Source organism: Canis lupus, chromosome 15 (genome assembly GCF_011100685.1).
Source record: "Canis lupus familiaris isolate Mischka breed German Shepherd chromosome 15, alternate assembly UU_Cfam_GSD_1.0, whole genome shotgun sequence".
NCBI classification, from domain to species: Eukaryota; Metazoa; Chordata; class Mammalia; order Carnivora; family Canidae; genus Canis; species Canis lupus.
In genome coordinates this window covers 2503681-2525838 of record NC_049236.1, presented here as the reverse complement: position 1 = coordinate 2525838, position 22158 = coordinate 2503681, and the positions used below count along the sequence as shown (strand labels likewise).

Here is a 22158-nt window from a genome sequence, read left to right as displayed (position 1 = left end):
TTTGCTTTACTGAACGTTACTCTTCACCTTCTAGCTCTTTCTCAGCTCCCGTCCTGAGCAGTAATCGCATCTGAGCATACCCGGGGGGTTGGCAGGGGTCACCCTGGGCTGGGGCTATGCACCGCAGTGGCGTGTGGGAGTGAGGGCCGCATGCTCTGACCCCTGGCGACCCTAGGTGAGAACGCCTGCTGGCCCAGAGGAGCCGGGGCGAGGACATTCCAGAAAGGACCCCCGCCCACATGAAAGCAACCGGCCCCTCCGTGTCTCAGCCCCAACCCCCAAGCAGCCAGACTCCCAAGTGCGAGGCTCGGGCTCGCAGCTCTGCGGTGCAAGCCGCCACATCGGAAGGAGGGAAGCCGTCCTTCCACAGAGGGTTCCAGAAAGTGAAATTGAAATGTGACCTTCCGGGACGCCTGGGTGGCTCAGCGGTTGGTCGTCTACCTTCAGCCCAGGGCATGATCCTGGAGACCCGGGATCGAGTCCCACATCGGGCTCCCTGCATGGAGCCTGCTTCTCCCTCTGCCTGGGTCTCTGCCTCTCTCTCAGTCTCTGTCTCAAATAAACAAATAAAAAAAAAAAATAAAATAAAATGTGACCTTCCCGGTCTCCGGCAGGGGTGGCAGGGGAACTCCGACGGGCCACCGGGCAGGTGGGTCACCCGGCGCGTCGCAGGGGCTTGTGGGAGGTGCCGCGGGGGCTTGTGGGAGGTGCCGAGGGCTCTCCTCGCGCAGCTGTGCAGTGCTGAGGGGCGGCGGGCGGGGGGAGTCCCCGCGACTCCTCGCAGCGCCCCCAGCTGCTTGCGGAGAGACTGGGGCTCACAGGGGCCTCTGGGTCAGCGGAACGACGCGGATCAGAACGCCAGAGTGCGGGTGCGATGGAGGGACCTGAGCCCCCACACCGGGGGCCCCGGGAGTGATGCCACCCGTAGGTGTGGCGGGTGGGAACCTTCAGGTTCCCTAAGGCGCCCGTTTCAGCTCTGCTCACCTCCCACGGGGCTTAGTGGCGTCTGCCCCCGAGTGGCTCCCGGGTCCCTTCTCCCCCGGACTCCCTGCGGCCGGCTGCTCCGTCCGGCTCCGAGCCCCGCCCCCATCCCCCCGACCCAGGTCCGGGTCGCGATCTCGAGTCTCGCCTCGGAGCAGTGTGCTCCCGTGCTCCCGGGGACTCGGGTTTCTCTCTCGAGTGCCTGCCGGGCCGCTCCTGTGTCCAGAGGTCCCTAGCCCGCGTTGCTGCAGGTATGTATCCTGACAGGTGCTTAGCGGACCTTTGCGCCCGGCTGGCTGGCGGGGAGGAGGCAGGAAGAGAGATTTGGAGCCCGGGAGAAAGATGCCAGCTGAGAACAAGCCATGCTCTTGATGAATGGGGGCTGCAGCTCCACGGGCAGCTGGAACCCATCTTGAGGGGACACACCTGTGACCTGAGGCCTGCCAAAACGGAGCCAGCACTGGGGTGGAGCCGCTGGGGTTGCGGAGGTTACTTAGCAAGGCTTGGGTCAGGGGACCACTTTCGGAGAACAGGCAGACGCAGTGGAAGTCTTGACTCAGAACAGAGGAAAGACCGCTTCAGTGAGATGGTGAACAAGATGCAGTGTGGAGAAAAGAAGGCATCCTCGGGCAGGGGGGTGAGGGAACGGTTCAGACAAGGCAGAAACAATGGCCACAGTCCCTGGGAGTTACCAGGAAGGCTTGGTGTCTCATGGCTCCTTTCTCCTCCAGCTCTGCCTCCTTAACTCTGACCTCGCCCAGGAGGAAGAAGAGGTGACCAATTCCCAGGTAAGATGCAGTCCGGACCAGTCCGGACTCTTGAGGAAAAACTTTAAGTTCCTCTTTCTTCCCTAGAAAAGGAGAAGGAAACATTCATGGAGCACTTGCTGCATGCTAGATACATTCAACATCGACTTTTCATTCTCACGATAAGTGTGAGAGGTGGATATTATTCCCATTTTAGAGATATAGCAACTGCCTCAGTGGGGGGTTAGAGACTGGTCATGTTCACCAAGCTGTTAAGTGGGGAAGTCAGGATTCGTCTCCAGGTCCCTTGCTTCTCCTGTTGTCAGTGGACTAGTCTTCTCCTCCGTGGCCTGGGCATAAATTGTCCTATTCTGTGAAATGAGGGACTCCAAAGAGAATGCTACCCTCGGGCCTGATGCTCTCCTTTTTTTTTTTTAATTTTGTTTTTTAATTTTTATTTATTTATGATAGTCACAGAGAGAGAGAGAGAGAGGCAGAGACACAGGCAGAGGGAGAAGCAGGCTCCATGCACCGGGAGCCCGACGTGGGATTCGATCCCGGGTCTCCAGGATCGCGCCCTGGGCCAAAGGCAGGCGCCAAACCGCTGCGGCGCCCAGGGATCCCCTGATGCTCTCCTTTTAAGTTTGTTATCTTCTCTACCTGAGATGTTGCTCCTTCATTTATCCACTGAGTTACGACCGCTCTTTTTTTTTTTTTAATTTTTATTTATGATAGTCACACACACACAGAGAGAGAGAGAGAGAGAGAGAGAGAGAGAGAGAGAGGCAGAGGGAGAAGCAGGCTCCATGCACCGAGACCCCGACGTAGGATTCGATCCCGGGTCTCCGGGTCTCCAGGATCGCGCCCTGGGCCAAAGGCAGGCGCTAAACCGCTGCGCCACCCAGGGATCCCTGAAGAGAAAGACAAATTGACTTAGATACAGTTCTTCGAAATTTGTGGTTTCTTTGGGGGAGATGAATATACACGTGTGTCAAATAGTGATTACTACTCGTGTATACATTAAGTAAAAATGAAAGAAGCCATATTTAAGTGTCAGTCTGAGGATGGAAGTCGGTAGTATATCAGTGCTGGAGAAGTGATTGGGAAAGACTTCCTATAGGAGGTGAGCTTTTGTTTCTTAAAGAGAAGATTTGAGTATATGAACTTCCATACTTCTTTCGAGTCTTTACTTTTTTTGTTGTTAATTGTTTTATGGCCTAGTAGGTGATCAATATTTACAAGTTTCATGTGTGCTTGAGTAGAATATGTATTCTCTAATGGTTGCTGCCAACATCTGTGGGTGTCCATTTATTTTTGTTTGCTTGACCCTTCAGTAATTGAGAAAGAAAAATGTGTGAAATTTCTTTGAGTAGTGGATATGTCAGATTCTCTCTACAAGACTAAGATTTTTAAAAAGATGTAAGTCATGGATGTTTTAAGAGGTATATACAAGTTTAGAGTTATAGCTTCATGGTGAATTGAAATTTTTATCTCTGTAGTGACCTTTTATTTCACTAGTGATGCTTTTCATCTAGAAATCTACTTTGTTTAATATTAAGATAGCTAGTCCAGCTTTATTTTCCTTATTATTTGCTTGGTTTATCTTTTCCCATACTTTTAACTTTTTCATGGCCTTATGCTTTAGGCTTATCCCTTACTAACAATTTAAAGCTGAATTCCCCCCTCAATTTGATCATCTCTGCCTTTTTAACTGGTGGGTTTAGTTTATTTGCATTTAGTGTAGTTACTGGTGTATTTGATCTGTTTATCTTTTTCCTTAAAAAAAAAAAATGGGCTCCATATCCATTGTGGAGCCCATTGTGGGGCTTGAACTCACAACCTTGAGATCAAGATCCAAGCTGATCTAGAATCTGACACAACTGACTGACCCACCCAGGTGCCCCTATACTTATACTTTTAATTTTGTTTCTTTTTTTGTTTTTTTCTCTCAATTCTTACCTTTTGTTTTTTGTATACTGTTTTTTAAGGGCTAGGGCTTTTCCCCCCCTCTCTACTTGTTTTAAATTTATAACCTATATCTACTCTTTAGGTGGCTGTCCTTGAAATTTTACCATATATTTGCAAATCTAAGTTTAAACGACTTTAAGAATATTGCAAAGACTTTAAAACTCTTTATTAGTGATTGCATCCTCACTTATAAACTGTTATTTTCTGCGTTTTAATTCTGTTCTTTTAATAAATTAGGTATTATTAGAATTATTATACAGACAGTATTTGTTTGCATTTACACACCTATTTATCACTTATTTATGTCCCATTCCTTCTTCTCAGCCTTTGGGGTCACTTTTCGTTTTCCTCAAGTGCATTCTTCAGAAGTTCCTTTTTTTTTTTTAAGATTTAATTTATTTATTCATTCAGAGAGAGCGAGAGAGAGGCAGAGACACAGGCAGAGGGAGAAGCAGGCCCCATGCAGGAAGCCCGATGTGGGACTCGATCCCGGGTCTCCAGGATCACACCCCAGGCTGCAGGCGGCACTAAACCACTGCGCCACCGGGGCTGCCCCAGAAGTTCCTTTTTAATGCCTATTTAGATGTTCAATTTGTTATTTTCCCACAACTGTATGTTATTTCCAGATAATTTCTTTGCTTGGTTATCTTATAATGACGTCTTTTTTCCAAATAATTTGTGTATTGCTGCTCTGGTTCTGTATCTAGTAGTTTAAATATCTATAGTTGTTGGTAGTCTAAATTTGTTTTCTGCTGACTCTCACCTTTGATGACTTTGTTAGCTCACTGTTTGATCTTAATATATATGAGTCCTATGGGAAATTTTCCTCCACAGGACATTTGCTTCTGTTTCTGCCAGTAGCTTAGAGGATACTGCTAGATCATTCCAATTCCTTAGAGTCACTCTAACCTCCCCACCCTGCAGCTGTCACCAGGTTCTGTGTCACATAGCAGTGCTGCTGTTGGCATCTCTCTGTGGGGCAAACTTATGGCCAACTGCCTGCCACTCTGATCTCAGCTCACTCTGTGGTTTTATTTTTCAATTGTGGGGGAAAGAACAGTCCTTTTTCATTGTTTCTAGTTAGGTGAAATTCCTTGTTTTTGTAAAATAATGTTATTGACCTGTAAAACTTACAAATATCTTTACATCTGGGTTAGCATTTTTCTTTTTCTTTTTTAAAAAGATTTTATTTATTTATTTATTCATGAGAGACACAGAGGCAGAGACATAGGCAGAGAGAGAAGCAGGCTCTATGCAGGAAGCCTAATGTGGGACTCCCATCTCGGGACTCTGGGATCACACTCTGAGCTAAAGTCAGACGCTCAACTGCTGAGCCATCTGGGTGTCCCTGGTTTAGTATTTTTCAACTTTACTAGTAATCCAGGAAATGTTAATTATAATGTAATGAAATGGCATTTTTGCCACCTGTCAAGTGGCAGATAAGTGTTTTTTAAAAACACTTTCTGGTAAAACAGACTCTCAAATATTTTTAAAATAAATGTTATTTTGGAGACACCTGGGTAGCTCAGTGGTTGAGCATCTGCTTTTTTAGCTCAGGGCATGATCCCAGGGTCCAGGGATCAAGTGTTGCATCGGGCTCTGAATTGGGAGCCTACTTCTCCCTCTGCCTATGTCTTTGCCTTTTTCTCCCTCTGTCTCTTAGGAATAAATAAGTAGAATCTTAGGGAAAAAAGTCATTTTGGGGATCCCTGGGTGGCGCAGTGGTTTGGCGCCTGCCTTTGGCCCAGGGCGCGATCCTGGAGACCCGGGATCGAATCCCACATCGGGCTCCCAGTGCATGGAGCCTGCTTCTCCCTCTGCCTATGTCTCTGCCTCTCTCTCTCTCTCTCTGTGACTATCATAAATAAATAAAAAAAAAAATTAAAAAAAAAAAAAAAGAATTTGTTTCTAAAAAAAAAAAGTCATTTTGCCACAAACATTTCAGAGGGCTTTTGGAAATTTGAAAATATGTGCCAGAAGTCTTTTAAAGTGCCTGTATCTGAAAGAATAGCCACTGGAAAAAGGACAGTCTCTTCAATAAATGGTGCTGGGAAAATTGGACAGTCACGTGCAGAAGAATGAAACTAGACCATTCTCTTACACCATACACAAAGATAAATTCAAAATGGATGAAAGATCTAAATGAGAGACAAGAATCCATCAAAATCCTAGAGGAGAACACAGGCAAAACCCTTTTTGAACTTGGCCGCAGCAACTTCTTGCAAGATACATCTATGAAGGGAAACAAAAGCAAAAATGAACTATTGGGACTTAATCAAGATAAAAAGCTTCTGCACTACAAATGAACAGTCACCAAGGGCAGCCAGGGTGGCTCAGTGGTTTAGCGCCGCCTTCAGTCCAGGGCCTGATCCTGGAGACCCGGGATCGAGTCCCACGTCAGGCTCCCTGCATGGAGCCTGCTTTTCCCTCTGCCTGTGTCTCTGCCTCTCTCTCTCTCTCTCTCTCTCTCTCTCTCTCAATCTGTGTGTGTGTGTCTCTCATGCATAAATAAATAAAATCTTTAAAAAAAAAAAAGAAACAGTCAACAAAACTAAAAGACAACCTACAGAATGGGAGAAGATATTTGCAAGTGACATATCAGATAAAGGGCTAGTATCCAAGATCTATAAACAACTTATTAAATTCAACCGCAAAGAAACAAGCAATCCAGTCATGAAATAGGCAAAAGACACGAACAGAAATTTCACGGAGGAAGACATAGACATGGCCAACATGCACATGAGAAAATGCTCTGCATCGCTTGCCATCAGGGAAACACAAATCAAAACCACAATGAGATACCACCTCGCACCAGTGAGAATGGGAAAAATTAACAAGACAGGAAACAACAAATGTTGGAGAGGATGCGGAGAAAGGGGAACCCTCTTGCACTGTTGGTGGGAATGTGAACTGGTGCAGCCACTCTGGAAAACTGTGTGGAGGTTCCTCAAATAGTTAAAAATAGACCTACCCTATGACCCAGCAATTGCACTGCTGGGGATTTACCCTAAAGATACAGATGCAGTGAGAGACTGAGACACCTGCACCCCAGTGTTTATAGCAGCAATGTCCACAATAGCCAAACTATGGAAAGAGCCTTGGTGTCCATCGAAAGATAAATGGATAAAGAAGATGTGGTCTGTGTATACAATGGAATATTACTCAGCCATTTGAAACGACAAATACCCACCATTTGCTTCAACGTGGATGGAACTGGAGGGTATTAGGCTGAGTGAAGTAAGTCAATCAGAGAAGGACAAGCATTATATGGTTTCATTCATTCAGGGAATTTAAAAAATAGTGAAAGGGATTAAAAGGGAAAGAGAAAATGAGTGGGAAATATCAGAGAGGGTGATAGAACATGAGAGACTCCTAACTCTGGGAAACGAACAAGGGGTGGTGGAAAGGGAGGTAGGCGGGGGCTTGGGGTGACTGGGTGATGGGCACTGAGGGGGCACTTGATGGGATGAGCACTGGGTGTCATACTATATATTGGCAAGTCGAACTCCAATAAAAAAATAAACACAAAAAAGTTAAAAAAAAAAAAAAGTGCCTGTATATTTGACCTAGCAATTCTACTTCTAGGAATTGACCCAAAGAGAAAAGTTGTAAGTGCATTAAATTTAAATACAATGATATAACTTGCAGTCTTGATATAGTAATGAAAACTGGGAAGCAATTTAGATGTTTAATATAGGGCAGCTCCGGTGGCCCAGCGGTTTAGCGCCGCCTTCGGCCCAGGGCGTGATCCTGGAGTCCCAGGATCGAGTCCCACATCAGGCTCCCTGCAGGGAGCCTGCTTCTCCTCTGCCTGTGTCTCTGCCTTTCTCTCTGTCATGAATAAAGAAATCTTAAAAAAAAAAAAAAAAGAAATGTTCAATATAGGGATATTGGGTTTTTTTTTAAAGATTTTATTTTATTCATGAGAGACACAGAGAGAGGGGCAGAGACAAACGCAGAGGGAGAAGCAGGCTCCCTGAGGGGACTCCATCCCAGGATCCTGAGATCATGCCCTGAGCCAAAGGCAGATGCTCAACTGCTGAGCCACCCAGGCGTTCCGGGGAGATTGTTAAATAAATTATAATGTAACCATAAGTTGGACCAGTCCAACTTTTAACAAGGTGTAGAAGAATATTTACTAACAAGGGAAAATGTTCATGATACTGTAATTGAAAAATATTTTTAAGTTGTAAAGAATATTCCCAGCTTAAAAAAAATCCACATATGTATGCCAAAATATAAATAGCAGTTATTTTGAAGGCAATGCGATTATATATCTTATATTTTTTCTGTAGTTTTTTCTTATTTTCTATAGCACTTCTGTTGTCAGAAAAAAGTAGCAAATGAAATATGATTCCCTTTTGAGGGGAATTTAATAATTTAAAGTGTTTATGCTAGAAATATAAGTGAGCACTCCATCAAACTAGTGGGCTAGATCAGGGTTTTTAATTTTATATATATATCTATATATATAGAATATCTATCTATCTATCATCTATCTATCTATCTATCTATCTATCTATAGAATATGTAGCATTAAAAAATATCGCCAGCCAAGTGGTAGTACAATGATATTCCACAGGCATTCTAGATGCAAGGAATAGGAAGAAGAATCATGGGATGCTGGGGTGGTTCAGTTGGTTAAATGTCTGACTCTTGATCTCAGCCCAGGTCTTGATCCAGGGCCGTGAGTTCAAGCCCCACACTGGGCTCCATGCTGGGCCTGGAGCCTACTTAAAAAAGAAGAGGGAGGAAAAACAGAGGTTATATTCTTTTTTTTTTTTTTTTTCAGAGGTTATATTCTTTACAAATGCCCAATTAGGTCAGAGGCTTAGTATATATATTTATATCAGCAGCTAATTTATGTATGCCTGTACTACTCACTGTGTAGGATCATTATAAATACGAGACATTTTAACATTGCCAGTAATTTTTCCACATAATCTCTAGTGGTCCAGCCATATATAGACTTGATGTTGCTTTTTCTTTAATAGCTGAAATAAAACCTAGGGTTGGGCATTAACACTGCGGTTTTAGGCATTTATAATAACACACCTCTATTATATTTAGGAATAAATTTTAGAAAATAACAATGTAACTGATGTGATTATTCATTATTGACTAAGAACAAATCCAATTTTATTTTTTTTAATTTTTTTAAAATTTATTTATTTATTTATTTATGATAGTCACACAGAGAGAGAGAGAGAGAGAGGCAGAGACATAGGCAGAGGGAGAAGTAAGCTCCATGCACCGGGAGCCCGATGTGGGATTCGATCCTGGGTCTCCAGGATCGCGCCCTGGGCCAAAGGCAGGTGCTAAACCGCTGCGCCACCCAGGGATCCCTATTTTTGTAAACTTGTAAATTTGTAAAACTTTTTTTAAAAAAGATTTTATTTATTTATTTATTCATGAGAGACACAGAGAGAGAGAGGGGGGCAGAGACACAGGCAGAGGGAGAAGCAGGCTCCATGCAGGGAGCCAAACGTGGGACTCGATCCCAGTACTCCAGGATCACGCCCTGGGCCAAAGGCAGGGCACTAAACCGCTGAGCCACCCAGGGATCCCAAAACAAACTCTTTAACAAATATTGTCAATCTCCCAATATTCAAGACCAAGTCAAAATATTAGCAATATTTCTATATTCAAGACCAACTTGAGTATTTTCATTTTTACAGCCATTTCCCAAAAGCTTCTCATAATTAAGAATTGAAAATGAGTGCTACAATATGAACATGTCTAATTATTGAGAATTTATTTTGATCAGCTTTGTTTCTGAAGTTGCTGTTATCTCTGGATTCAGAATTTTGCATTAATTCACTGCATTATAACAAATGCTTTATATAGGAAATAAGTTTGTGATGATTGAGAAACAGAATTAAAATAGGGTCTAGAGGGCAGCCCAGGTGGCTCAGCAGTTTAGCACCACATTCAGCGCAGGGCGTGATCTTGGAGGCCCAGGATGGAGTCCTGTGTCAGGCTCCCAGCATGGAGCCTGCTTCTCCCTCTGCCTGTGTGTCTGTCTTTCTCTCTCATAAATAAATAAAAAATCTTTATAAAAAGATAGGGTCTAGATATCCAGAACATTTGTCTTAAGTGTGTCTTTGTTAACCTTAAAACTGCCACTTATTTTGCTATCAAAAATGGCAACAGCACAGAATTGCAACTAGGGACAAGCAAACTAAGGCAAAGTCATAGGCAAGTGTGGAGAACACAGGAGAGGAATGCTCTTTTATAAAGGAAAAGGATGGGAAAAGTTGGGAAGGCTCTTATAAACAAAAGATCCATTGGAGTAAACTGGGAGTTCACAGTGTAGTGCCTTTTCATTGGTTGAGTTGTGACAGTCTCTCATTGGCTGGGCTATTGTCAGGGCAGGAGGAAACCTTTCTTGCTCCTACTGGGATAATAAAGTAGTAGCTAGAGTAGTGTGGACTTGCAAGGTACAGGTGCTTCTCTTCCTGTTGGGTCTGCAGTTGACCCAGTGGTAGGTGTGAGAGCTCCCCCTGCCAGCCTCCTGACTCCACTCTAAACAAAGTTTCCTTTGATTAATTTTAAGTCTTAAGTCACATATTCCTAGAAAATAAGAGTTACAGTTGTTATACAATAAGTATTGATGTTGATGCTTGAATTTCAAGACTGAAATATCATTAGTGAATTATTTTAAGGCTTTACAAAAGACACTGAATTTCATTCCTAGTCTTCCCACAGTACAACTTATTCTTTCTTAGAATCATAATAAATATAGATAGCTACACTAAAAGACCTATCACATCCCTGTTCATATTAATGTTTTATAGTGCAATAATTGAGAAGAAAACCACTAGCTTTTCAGTAATCCCATAAAATGATTCTCGGTTCATAGCACATGTGCTTGCCTTATTGCCCAAACTACTAGTTCTTACCAAGTGCATTTTAGGACCTAGTCACTCATGGGGCACCTGGGTGGCTCAGTCAAGTGACTCAGTTAAGCGACTGCGTTTAGCTCAGGTCATGATCCTGGTGTCCTGAGATGGAGCCCTGCCTCCGGCTCCTGGCTCAGTGGGGAGCCTGCTTCTGCTTGTCCCTCTGCCCTGCCCACTCCCCTCACCCCCCACTCATGTTTGCTTACTCTCATATGCTCTCTGTCTCTCTCAAATAAAAAAATCTTGTAGCACCTGGCTGTCTCAGTCAGTTAAGCATCCAACTCTTGATCACAGCTGGTCTTGATCTCAGAGTCCTGAGTTCAAGCCTGGCATTGGGCTCCATGCTGGGCACAGAGCCTACTTAAAAAAAAAAAAAAAAAAAAAAAAAAGACCTAGCCACTCTATTTGGGTATGAATATAGCTATGTTTACACTTGGTAGTTAGTCTGTAAGATAGTTCAAGAATCTACAAGTTTGCTTGAAAACAGGATTGATAGCTTCCTAATCAAATGAAAACTTTACATTTTGTGAAAATGGGGGTCCAAAGGTTGTTAATGTGATTAGAAGGGTTCTGAACTCCTAAGTAAATAAATGATTATTGTTTTTAAAAAATCATTGCATATTGATATGTTATTCTCAATTTATATTTTCTGTTTATTTCACTGTTGTATCCCAAGTACTTTAGGCCACTGTCCTTTAAAAGGGTTTTAAAATTAGACATTTCTTTTTTTAAATTGAAGTATAGTTAACTAGTTGACACAGTTTATTCTATTAAATGTTTTGCCATCCTGTGAGATGATCACATAGATATTTCTCTTTCATTTATTATGATTATGTAAGATTTCTAATGCCAGTTGTTCGCAAAACCAAAATCCTCTTTAGCTAAAAGGAACTTATTGAAGGATGTTTGGTAGCTCACAGAATCTCCTCAGAGGCCAGAAAGACAGGCCTGGAAGCTACACAACTTGGAACATTGCCCAGATCACACAGCTGGACCATCGCAGTGGAGAAACCACTGCTGCTGTGCAGGCACTCAATTTGCACTGCTGACCCAGGGCTGAAGACACCATCCCTAGAACATTTGTTTCTAGTGCTTCTAAAACTGGATGCCTCTGCTGCCATTTCCAACTCTTCACTTCTGAATTAAAGACTTGTGCAAGTACATCTGGCTGGCTAACCAAGCTACAGGGGACTCTGGCAAGTGAGTTTCTGGCTTTTGTCTTGAGGACTCACAAATTCATAATGTGAAGAATTCCCTAGACATAGAGGGTCTAAAGTTGCTGGGTTGCCAAAAGAGTGATAGATCAAGGAACCCTTAGAGTTGTTTAATAATAAAAGTATCTGTGAGCCTAATTCAACATCAGTGAACTTAATGTTGAATTATAACTTTGAAATGAAATGGAACCTGGCTGTGTAAATGAGTATTTGCAGAATATGAACATCTGCAAGTATGTATCTAAAACACATATAACACTGTGGGTCTGTGTATAGTTGTGGGGATTGAAGGAAAGGGGAGTAGTTAAGACTGAAACACAAGTTTGAGGCAGCTAGGTGATGGTGATACTCTTTACTGAGATAAGTAACAAAGGCGATAGAGATGTATACATATGTGTTTGTGGAGGGGGAGTTAGAAGACACATTGAAGTGCCTGTGGGACATCCAATTAAAGAAGTCTAGAAGGAAGTTAGATATCAAAGTCTGAGACAGATCCAGGTTAACAAATTTATGAGTTGTCACCATGTATTTGGTCATTAAAGTCATGGGATTGATGGAGATAATCTGATATGTGAAAGGGGAAGAAAAAGAAGGTAACTAGAGAAGACTGAGGAACACGGATATTTAAGGACAAGTCACAAAAAGAGGGGCCTGAGTAGAAGTTATGTTGAAGGAATGCAAGATGGTATAGACTGATGAGGAGGTAGAGGTGGGATGGTAGCTCAGAAAAGTGGTGACAGAGACAAGAGAGATCCTTAGGAAGATTTAGTGATGGAGCAGGAGTGAGAGATGACATGGAGGAAGTAGGTGATGATGCCTATTTTGTTGACTCGAACATCCAAGTGATTGGAGGTGTGGTTTCCTGAGTTAGGGAACATTGGGAGAGAAGCAGCTTTTGAAGTGAGATAAAGTCAGAATTGAGCAGGTTGATTTAGATGGCTTAGGGATGTCCAAGTGGATTTTTATTTCATTTGGAAAATATTCGTCAGTTATTTCGTACTGGATATTCATCCAGTAGATAATGGGGTCTGGAACTCTAGGTCTGGCTAGAGGTCTTGGCTGCCAAAGCTCATTAAGAGTTGCCAGCATTTGAATGGCATTGGAAGCTATCAGCATCGATGAGATCATGTAGAGTAACAAGAGAGTCTGGGATCCAACCCAGAGAACCCCAACATTGATGAGTAGAGAAAGAGCTTGAGAGTGATCAGAGAGGTAGGAAAAAACCCAGGTTACTATGATATCCCCACTCTAGGAGGAGAGAGTTTTGAGGGAAACTATGTCATCAGCAGGGCCAAATAATACCAAGAACTCAAGCATAGGTTAATGAGGATGAATTTCTAGAATTAAGAGTGTTAGATCAAAGGATGTTTGATAAAATACTGCCAAATTGTTCTTCAAAGAAGTTTTTACCAATTTATACTCTTTCCATCAGTATAGGAGGGTCCTGTTTCCTCACACTCTCACTAATAATAGGTATTACAAGTCTTAATCTTTACACAATGGATGGGGAAAATTGTATCTTGTTATCCGAATGTCCATTTCTTTGATAATTTGTGAGGCATTTATTTTTCTTCCAGGAATTACTCATTCAAATCATTTTTCACTGGTCCACTATTAAAAAGATTTTATTTACTTGCTTACTTATAGCAAGGGGAGGGGCAGAGGGAGGGAGAATCTCAACCAGACTCAGCACTGAGTGCAGAGCCTGACACAGGGCTCAATCCCCTGACCCTGACCCTGAGATCATGACCTGGGCCTATATCAAGGGTCTGATGCCCAACTGACTGAGTCACCCAGGTACTCCTCACTTGTCCATTTTTAACTGGGATATTTTATCTTCTAATTGGTATTAAGAGCTCCTTGTATTACTAGGGCAGTGAGCCTCTGCCTAAGATAATATGTATCTTTTAAAAAGTTGTCTTTTAATGACTCTTAGAGTTTGGGGCAGAACTCTGAAGTCTCCTCTCTTCTGTCTACCTTTGTCAGTGTTCCCAAGTTTACCCTTTGTACCACAAACATTGGTGTAGATGCTTAAGAGGAATTACTCTTCATTGGTGTTTTAGGAACCTGTTACATTGAAGGATGTGGCCGTGGGCTTCACTGAGGAGGAGTGGGGGCAACTAGACCCTGCACAAAGGGCCCTGTACAAAGAGGTGATGCTGAAGATCTATGGCAACCTGATCTTAGTCTGATACATTCATTTAGTAATTCTCTTATAATTTAACCTGGTTTTTTCCTTCCCTTCTGAAAACATTTAGAACTTTGTTCTTGTTTCTGTTTCTCCTTGCAATTTTGAAATTTTACAGAATATGTCTAGGTATGTGATTTTTTTTTCAGAAATTATATTTGCCGGTCACTGAGCCTGTTCATCTCTGAATCCTTCAGTTCATAGAAGTTTTCCTTTATGATTTCATGAGATTTTACTGAGTGAAAAGGAGGAAAAGCTTTTATGTTTTCATTATTCATTTCTACTTTTTCATGTTTCATGCTTCATGTTTTCCCTTTTCATGAGTTTTTATTTTGATTAATTTGGTCATCTTGCTTTTTTGAGAGTATCTCCCTTTTGCCTATGTATGCGAATCATCAGCTGACGTTTAGAATTCTTGACTGTAGAGTCTTTTTCTGTCACGATGCTGGAGACATTGTACCATTGTCTTTTGCCAATCTTATTCCCCTTTCAAGGAAGTAATTTGCTTTATTTTAATGTTTTATATGCTTTTGCTTTCTTGATCCTTGAAATTTAGAAATTTCAGCTAGATATGTGTATGTTAGTCTTTTTTTCAACACTCCTGCATGGTACTGGGGAGATACTTTCAATCTAAAGAGTCCATTTCTTTCAGATTAAGTACATTTTCATTAATTCTTCTGTTTGCTCCTCTTATATCTCTCTTTTTAAGATTTTATTTATTTGACAGAGAGGGAGGGAGAGAGAAGCAGGCTCTCTACTGAGCAGGGAGCCTGATGTGGGACTCAATCCCTTGGGATCATGACCCAAGCTGAAGGCAGGTGTTTAACCAACTGAGCCATGTAGGCATCCCTGTATCTCTCATACATATATAAGGTCTAGATCTGTCCTTCGCAACTTAATATTTTTCTCATAATTTCACTTTTTTAATCCTTTCCCTCTGAATCCTGGTAGAATTCTTCAGATTGGTCTTTTAATTGTCTACTATCGTTTTCCTCATTCTCTAGTCTGAACCTATTGCTTGTAGCCTTGATTGAGATTTTTGATAATCATATTTTTCATCATTGCAAACATTTTCTTGTTCTCATCCCCTTTTCCACACAGGGAAGAAACTTTATGACTGTGCTGAGTGTGGGAAGAGCTTCAGTCTGAGCACAGATCTTTGCTATCTATCATCAGAGAATTCATACTGGGGAGAAACCTTTCATATGTGATACATGTGGCAAAGGCTTCAGTTATAACACAAATCTTCATGTTCATCGAAGAGTTCACACAGGAGAGAAGGCTTTTACGTGTGAGGAGTGTGGCAAGGCCTTCAATCAGAGATCCATCAGAGAGTCCACATTGGAGAGAAACTCCACAAGCATGAAAAGTGTGGTAAGGGCTTCAGTCAAAACATAGATCTCCTAGCACATCAGAGAGTCCACGTAAGAGAAACTGTTTAATTGTGAAACTCTGAAAACAGGGACTTAAATGCTCATCTGAAAGTCCACACAGGAGAGAAACTCTACAAGCATGTGTGGTAAGTGCTTCTTCAGTCAGAGCGTAGATCTCCAAGTTTATCAAAGAATTCACACAGAGAAACCATTCAAAGTGATAGACATGGTAAGGGGTTCAGGTACAATGTGAACCATCATGTTCACAAAAGACCATAGGGTCTCAGAAACGTAGAAATCTTGTGTTTGTGAGAAATGAGCTCAAGTCTTCACATTCATCAGATACCATGTGAGAGGAATACTCTACACATTTGGAACATGTGGTCAGGACTTCTGCCAGAGTGCATCTCTCCCCCTTTACCAGAGAGTCTTTTTCTAACAATTATGTGAACTCCATGAGAGTCCAGCTATGCATACTTTGTTCTCCATTTTGTCCCTAGCTCCTGGCACACTGCCTGGCACAAGTAGCCATTCACTAAATATTTGTTGAATGCAACTCCATATGGGAGAAAACCCCCTTTAAGTGTGATGTGTGGTAAAAGACTAAAAAAAAAAAAAGGTTTCAATGTGTGGACTTTGAAAAGATTCATTTATTTATTTATGATAGACATAGAGAGAGGCAGAGACACAGGAGAGGGAGAAGCAGGCTCCATGCCGGGAGCCTGATGTGGGACTTGATCCTGGGGCTCCAGGATCGCGCCCTGGGCTGAAGGCAGGTGCCAAACCGCTGAGCCACCCAGGGATCCCCTGAAACCTTTTTATTTATTTTTTTAAAGTTTGTTTGTTTGTTTATTTATTTATTTATTTATTTATGATAGACATAGAGAAAGAGAGGGGCAGAGACACAGGAGGAGGGAGAAGCAGGCTCCATGCCGGAGCCTGACGTGGGACTCGATCCCGGGACTCCAGGATTGCGCCACGGGCCAAAGGCAGGTGCTAAACCGCTGAGCCACCCAGGGATCCCCCTCTGAAACCTTTTTAAAATATATTTTATAGTAAAGATTTCAGTCAGATTACATATTTCATCATTAGTTAATCCCTGCAAGAGAGAAGTCCTATTAACCTGATGAATATACTAATGGACTTGAGATAAATATTCAAGTTATTAAATCAGTGTAGTAACTTTAAAAATATATACCTTCAAAATAAGAATTTTCACCCCTGAACTATCAATTATAAAAATACATGTTTTAACATGTGTGTTTTTACAAAAGTATCTCTCGTATTAGGAAAATATCCTGTGAAATGAAATTATGTGTCAGGCTCTGGACTCACCATCTCCACAGAAGGTTGATTCCATCTCAAAGATGCTTATGTTAGACATGACCAATGAGTTACCCAGCACCAGTGACAAACAAGGTCTTCCTCCTGGGAAAGACACCTCTTACCTGACAAAGGCTCTTCTAGGTCGAAAGCCTCCTGACTTTAATTGAGCATCTCATGATCCATCATGTCTCTAGGCTGCCGGATGCCTTACACCATGGCTTGTAGAGATTTCCAGGTATGGCATCTTCAGGGTAGATGTCTGTAAAAGAGACAGCTAAAGAAAGGGCTTGGGTTAGGGTTTATGGAAGGGAGTTAGAGGAGAGGAAAGCAAGTCTGAAAGGGGATGGTTAGAGGGAAAAGGAAAAGAACAGTGCTTAGGAGGGAGGTTGTGGGATGGTGGAGGTGGAAAGCTTGGAGGCTTCTCCCAAAGTCTCTAGCAAGTGTAGTGACCTCCAGTACAGAGCTTTCCCTGGGACTCTGAGCCGAGCAGAGAGTGGTCTATAGTGGGTATATCTGGACCCCATCTGCATTAGGGCCCATTGGGACCAGAGGTAGAAGAGCTATGTGAGGGGCCTTGGAAGGCAACGCCATGCCCCATCATTTCCCCAGGTGGCCTAAGTCAGGTGGGACCATTATCCCCCAGTGGGAGGAAGGACCATATAGGAAGGCAGTAGTAATAAGGCTGAGTCTCTTCAGGACGCAAAAATTAATCATAGCCTGGGGGCCTGGGAAAGGGAAGACCTGGGCCAGTGGAGGTTAAGAAGACATCAAGGACCCAGTTTCATAACTAAATATGGGTAAGGAAGAGAGACGGTTTGTCTGAATCCTTCACCTAGGACCAGTATGTTCTCTGTGCCCCTCAAGGAGCTATTTCAAGGGGAAGGATATCTACAATTAGAAAGGCTTTGGAGCTCTAGGAGGACTGTCAGTGAGCTGTCCAGAGACCACTGGCTCACATTGGGATAGGCGGTTAGTATGCCTGAGGGTTTTAATGGCAACTGGCATATGAGAGGACTCAAATAGCATTGAATGAAGGTATTAATAAAATTCTAACAAGTCACATTTTATACGAGTTTTTCCTTCTTCCTCTTCATTTTTCCTTTTTGTTTTTCGATTTAAATATTTTAACTATAAAATCTATCAGGCATACAAAAAAAGTTCAGAAAATATAATGACTATAATAGTATGTTAAAATTTTTTACATATTAGGGGCAGCCTGAGTGGCTCAGTGGTTTAGCGCCGCCTTCAGCCCAGGGTGTGATCCTGGAGACCTGGGATCGAGCCCCACGTCAGGCTCCCTGCATGGAGCCTGCTTATCCCTCTGCCTGTCTCTGTCTCTCTCTCTCTCTCTCTCTGTCTCTCTGTCTCTCATGAATAAATAAAATCTTAAAAAAATTTTTTTTTTTTTACATATTAGCATCAAGTCTTTTTTTGGTAAAAAAATAGATTTAACTAAAGTTTCTGCTATGTTACTCTGCTCAGAGGTAACAATTTTGCTTAAGTTATTGTGTATTACTTCTGTGTATGTTTTTGGGGTTTTTTGTTACCTGTATGTCCATGAGGTCTTAAATTTTTACATAGATAATATTTTTGCAATTTGCTTTATACCTCACACATTACATTTTTGAGATTTTTTAATGCTGATATTTTAGAACTAATTAAGGGATTTCAGTTTCTGTCATCTCAGCTTTCAGACAGATAATCTTTTCAATAGATAATTTGTATACCCCTGGGCCAATAACACATTTTCAAGTGCGATAGCTTTATAGAAGTTGTCCTGGCTATTTTAAGCACTTTCTACAACTTACATGAAAGGATAATCAACTTGTCTAAAGTCCTTGAAAAATTTGTTGGATTGCAATTTTGGGGGTTTTCTTTCTTTTTCTTTCATTCCTTCCATTGGATTATGTTTTCTTCTCTATTTTCCTCTACAGGATCAATAAATTTTATATTTTTGTTTTGATATTTATTAACATTGATAACATTGTAATAAAGTCTGCATTATGTCCCTCCTTAACAATAGAGAGTAGAACAGTAACTGTGCTTCTCCTTTTCCCAGGTTGTATGGTTGTATAGGATTTTAACTTCATCATGTTTTTAACATGTTCCCAGATTTGTCATTATTTTGTTGTAAATAGACAATGCAAGTTTGAATTAACCTGCATATTTGCCAATTTCTCACTACTAGTTCTTGTATTTCCTCTTTTCCTTGTGAATTCCATTCCTCAGCTTCCCAGAACAGAGGCAATTTGTACAGTGGTCAAAGCCTATGTGGGTCTGTTGTTGATCTCTAGCTCTGTGGCCTTGAGCCAATTACTGAATTTCTTTGTGCCTCACTTTCTGTATCTATAAAGTAGGGATGATAACAGTATCTACTTTATAGGGTTGTTACAGGGATCAGATGAATTAATATTTGTAGAATGGTTAAAATAGTGAATGTCATGTAGCAAGCCTTATAAAAGAGTTCCTTATATAATCTCTAATTTTTCATCAAGTGTGTCTGTGAATAGTAAGTTCTTTATTTCTCCCTTATTCTTGAATTATATACAATTTAGTATAGAATTCTAAATTGACATTTATTTTTATTCAGCATTTCTGAGCCTCTGATGCTACTTTTTATTTATTATTATTTTTTAAGATTTTATTTATTTATTCATGAGAGACATGGAGAGAGAGAGGCAGAGACACAGGCAGAGGGAGAAACAGGTTCCATGCAGGGAGCCTGACGTGGGGCTCGATCCCAGGTCTCCAGGATCATGCCCTAGGCTGAAGGCAGTGTTAAACCGCTGAGCCACCGGGGCTGCCCTGATGCTACTTATTAAAGTCTAATTAGCCACTTTATTGCTCCCTTTGAGACAAGTGTGTATTGTTCAGATTATCTCTATATTTAAAGAGGTTAGGCAAAGTCCTGAAAAGTTGGAAAATGTGCTATTTTATGAAATATATCTAGGTGTGGGTTTATTCATTTTTTCTAATCAGAACATATTATGCTCCTACATGCTATTTTCTATTAAATTTTTAAAAAGATTTTATTTATTTATTCATGAGAGACACACAGAGAGAGAGAGGCAGAGACGGGCAGAGGGAGAAGCAGGCTCCACGTAGGGAGCCCAATGCCGGGGCCTGGGATCACGCCCTGAGCCAAAGGCAGATGCTCAACTGCTGAGCCACCCAGGCATCCCTCTATTAATTTTTCTTTATTATATCTGTGTACTTGTTAGATTTGTCATTTTTGTAGCTTCTTGAATTACATGTTTAGAACTTATTTTTAGCCTTTCCTTATTTTCTAATATCTTTTGTACTTTAGTGAATTAAATTTCCTGTGAATACTTTGGCAGCGTCCTTTCCAGAACACAATATGGCATCTCTATCAAGGGCCTTTAAAATGTTCATACCATGTGACTCAAATTTCAGATCTAAGAATCTATATTAAGGACATAATCAGTTGAGTTATATATAAAAGGTATACATTACCATGTTATTTGTACTATTTTTAAAAAGGAAAGGATTACTATATAAAGATTTTTTTCAAAGTCATCAATGCATTTATATATATTCAGCAAGAAAACTGTTTGGGGTCATTTTTAATGACTTAGAAAAAAGCACACAATATAGCAGATGTAAAGACAAAAATAGAGGGGCAGCCCAGGTGGCTCGGCGGTTTAGCGCCACCTTCAGCCCAGGGTGTAATCCTGGAGACCTGGGATCAAGTCCCACGTTGGGCTCCCTGCATGGGGCCTGCTTCTCCCTGTGCCTGTGTCTTGGCCTCTCTCTCTGTCTCTCATGAATAAATAAATAAAATATTTTTTAAAAAGACACAAATAGAGGAAAAAACTTGAAAAAATAAACTAATATTAACAGTATAAATGGATGCTATTTTCTATTTCATGCTTTCCGGTCCCTACTGAAAGTAGTATTGATTCTTCTAATTACAAAATGATATAGGTCCTTTGTAAAATATTACAATATGAAGCAGAAGGAAGTGTAACTGGTTCATTGTGGAGTGTCAACTCAGTGGGGTATAGGTATATATGATCATGAAATGTTTTTTTTTTTTCCCAGTCACTGCCTTCATCCATATTCTGTTGAATTCCTCTGATTAATTAAAGTAATGAATGAATAATGAGTGGGAAAGAGAGGCCCTGAGGGAGGGAGGACTTAGGAAAGAGGAAGACCTTCTCCCTCACCAGTTCCCTGAAGAGTACAAACTTGGTAAAAGATTACAAACTGGTGAAAATGTTTGCCACCCATATCACAAAGAGATCCACCTCTCTTTATGAAAAGCTCTTAGAAATCATCAAAGCGCATGCGCGTGCACACACACACACACACACACACACACACACAATGTGAAGAGACTGTTCAGAGATAATATAAATGGCCCTCAAATGTATGGATAGGTGTCAAACTTTTCTCATGAGAAATGCAAATCAAAACCATGCTGAGATAACGTTTCTCATTTAACAGATGAGCAAAAAACTGAAAAGTTAAATTCATTCTTAATAAGGCTGTAGAGAAGCAGGCATTCTCATAAACTGCTGTGGGGATTACAAAATAGAAGTCCTATGGAAAGGAATTTGACAGTATCTACCAAAACTAAAGACACATTTGCCTTTTGATCCAAATATCCCATTTCTGTCCCACAGATACACCTGCATGTGTGCCTTGAAAATATTTGGCATTGTTTCCAGGGAGTAAAAAATGGAAAACAACACATATGTCCATCAGTAGAGGACTGGTTTAATAGACTATACATCTACAGTGGAAGAATGTGCAGCTGTAATGAAAAAAATTCTCTTATTGAAATGGAAATATCTCCAAGATATTAAATAAATGCAAGGTAGAGAACAATGTGTATATATGCATGTATATATAAATATATAAAAAATATTGTATAGATATAAAATACATTTTATTAAGAATGAGAATATATATTTGCTTATATTTGCATAATGTCATATTGGAAGGATAAACAAAGGACTATGAAATGGTTGTCTGGGGGGCAGGACTCAAATTGAGAGTTTTCTGTACTTTGTTTTTTGTATTTTTTAAATAGTTTTTATTTGAACATGCTACTTTTAAAACAATGCTGAGTGAGAGCCAATAGCTTTTAGCATTTATTGACATATTGGCTTCCCTATTGTTAATAAAATATTTTATGCAGAATATTTGTTTCTATGGGTTTGCCTGAGTTTTTATTTTAATTAGGATTTTTATTATGGTTTTACAGTCTCAAAAATGGGTTGATTCATTTAAGTAACCTAGAAAAAAAGCAAAATATACTCAAAAGCAAGCAGAAGAAATTAAAGGGCAGAAATCAATGAAATTGAAAACAGAAAAATATATGCAACTGATTAATTAACTCTACATCTGAAACTAATGATGTTATAATATGTTGGCTAGTAGAATTTAAATTTAAAAGAAATGAAACCAAAAGTTGATTAAAAAAAAAAAGGTGAT

The 22158-nt window shown here is 40.9% G+C and overlaps 1 long non-coding RNA gene across 3 annotated transcripts; it reads left to right on the top strand.

Annotated features, from left to right (window-relative positions):
• Nucleotides 1–698: 698 nt before the first annotated feature.
• LOC102155746 lies at nt 699–22055 on the top strand. 3 transcript variants are annotated; one of them, XR_005370099.1, is made up of 6 exons: nt 699–1232; nt 1713–1769; nt 11511–11797; nt 13875–13964; nt 15101–15518; nt 21345–22055. It is a non-coding gene; the product is annotated as an uncharacterized LOC102155746 (long non-coding RNA). The 3 variants fall into 3 exon arrangements; XR_005370101.1 differs by lacking the exon at nt 11511–11797 and having other exon boundaries at nt 21345–22046; XR_005370100.1 differs by lacking the exons at nt 11511–11797; nt 13875–13964 and having other exon boundaries at nt 21345–22038.
• Nucleotides 22056–22158: the final 103 nt, after the last annotated feature.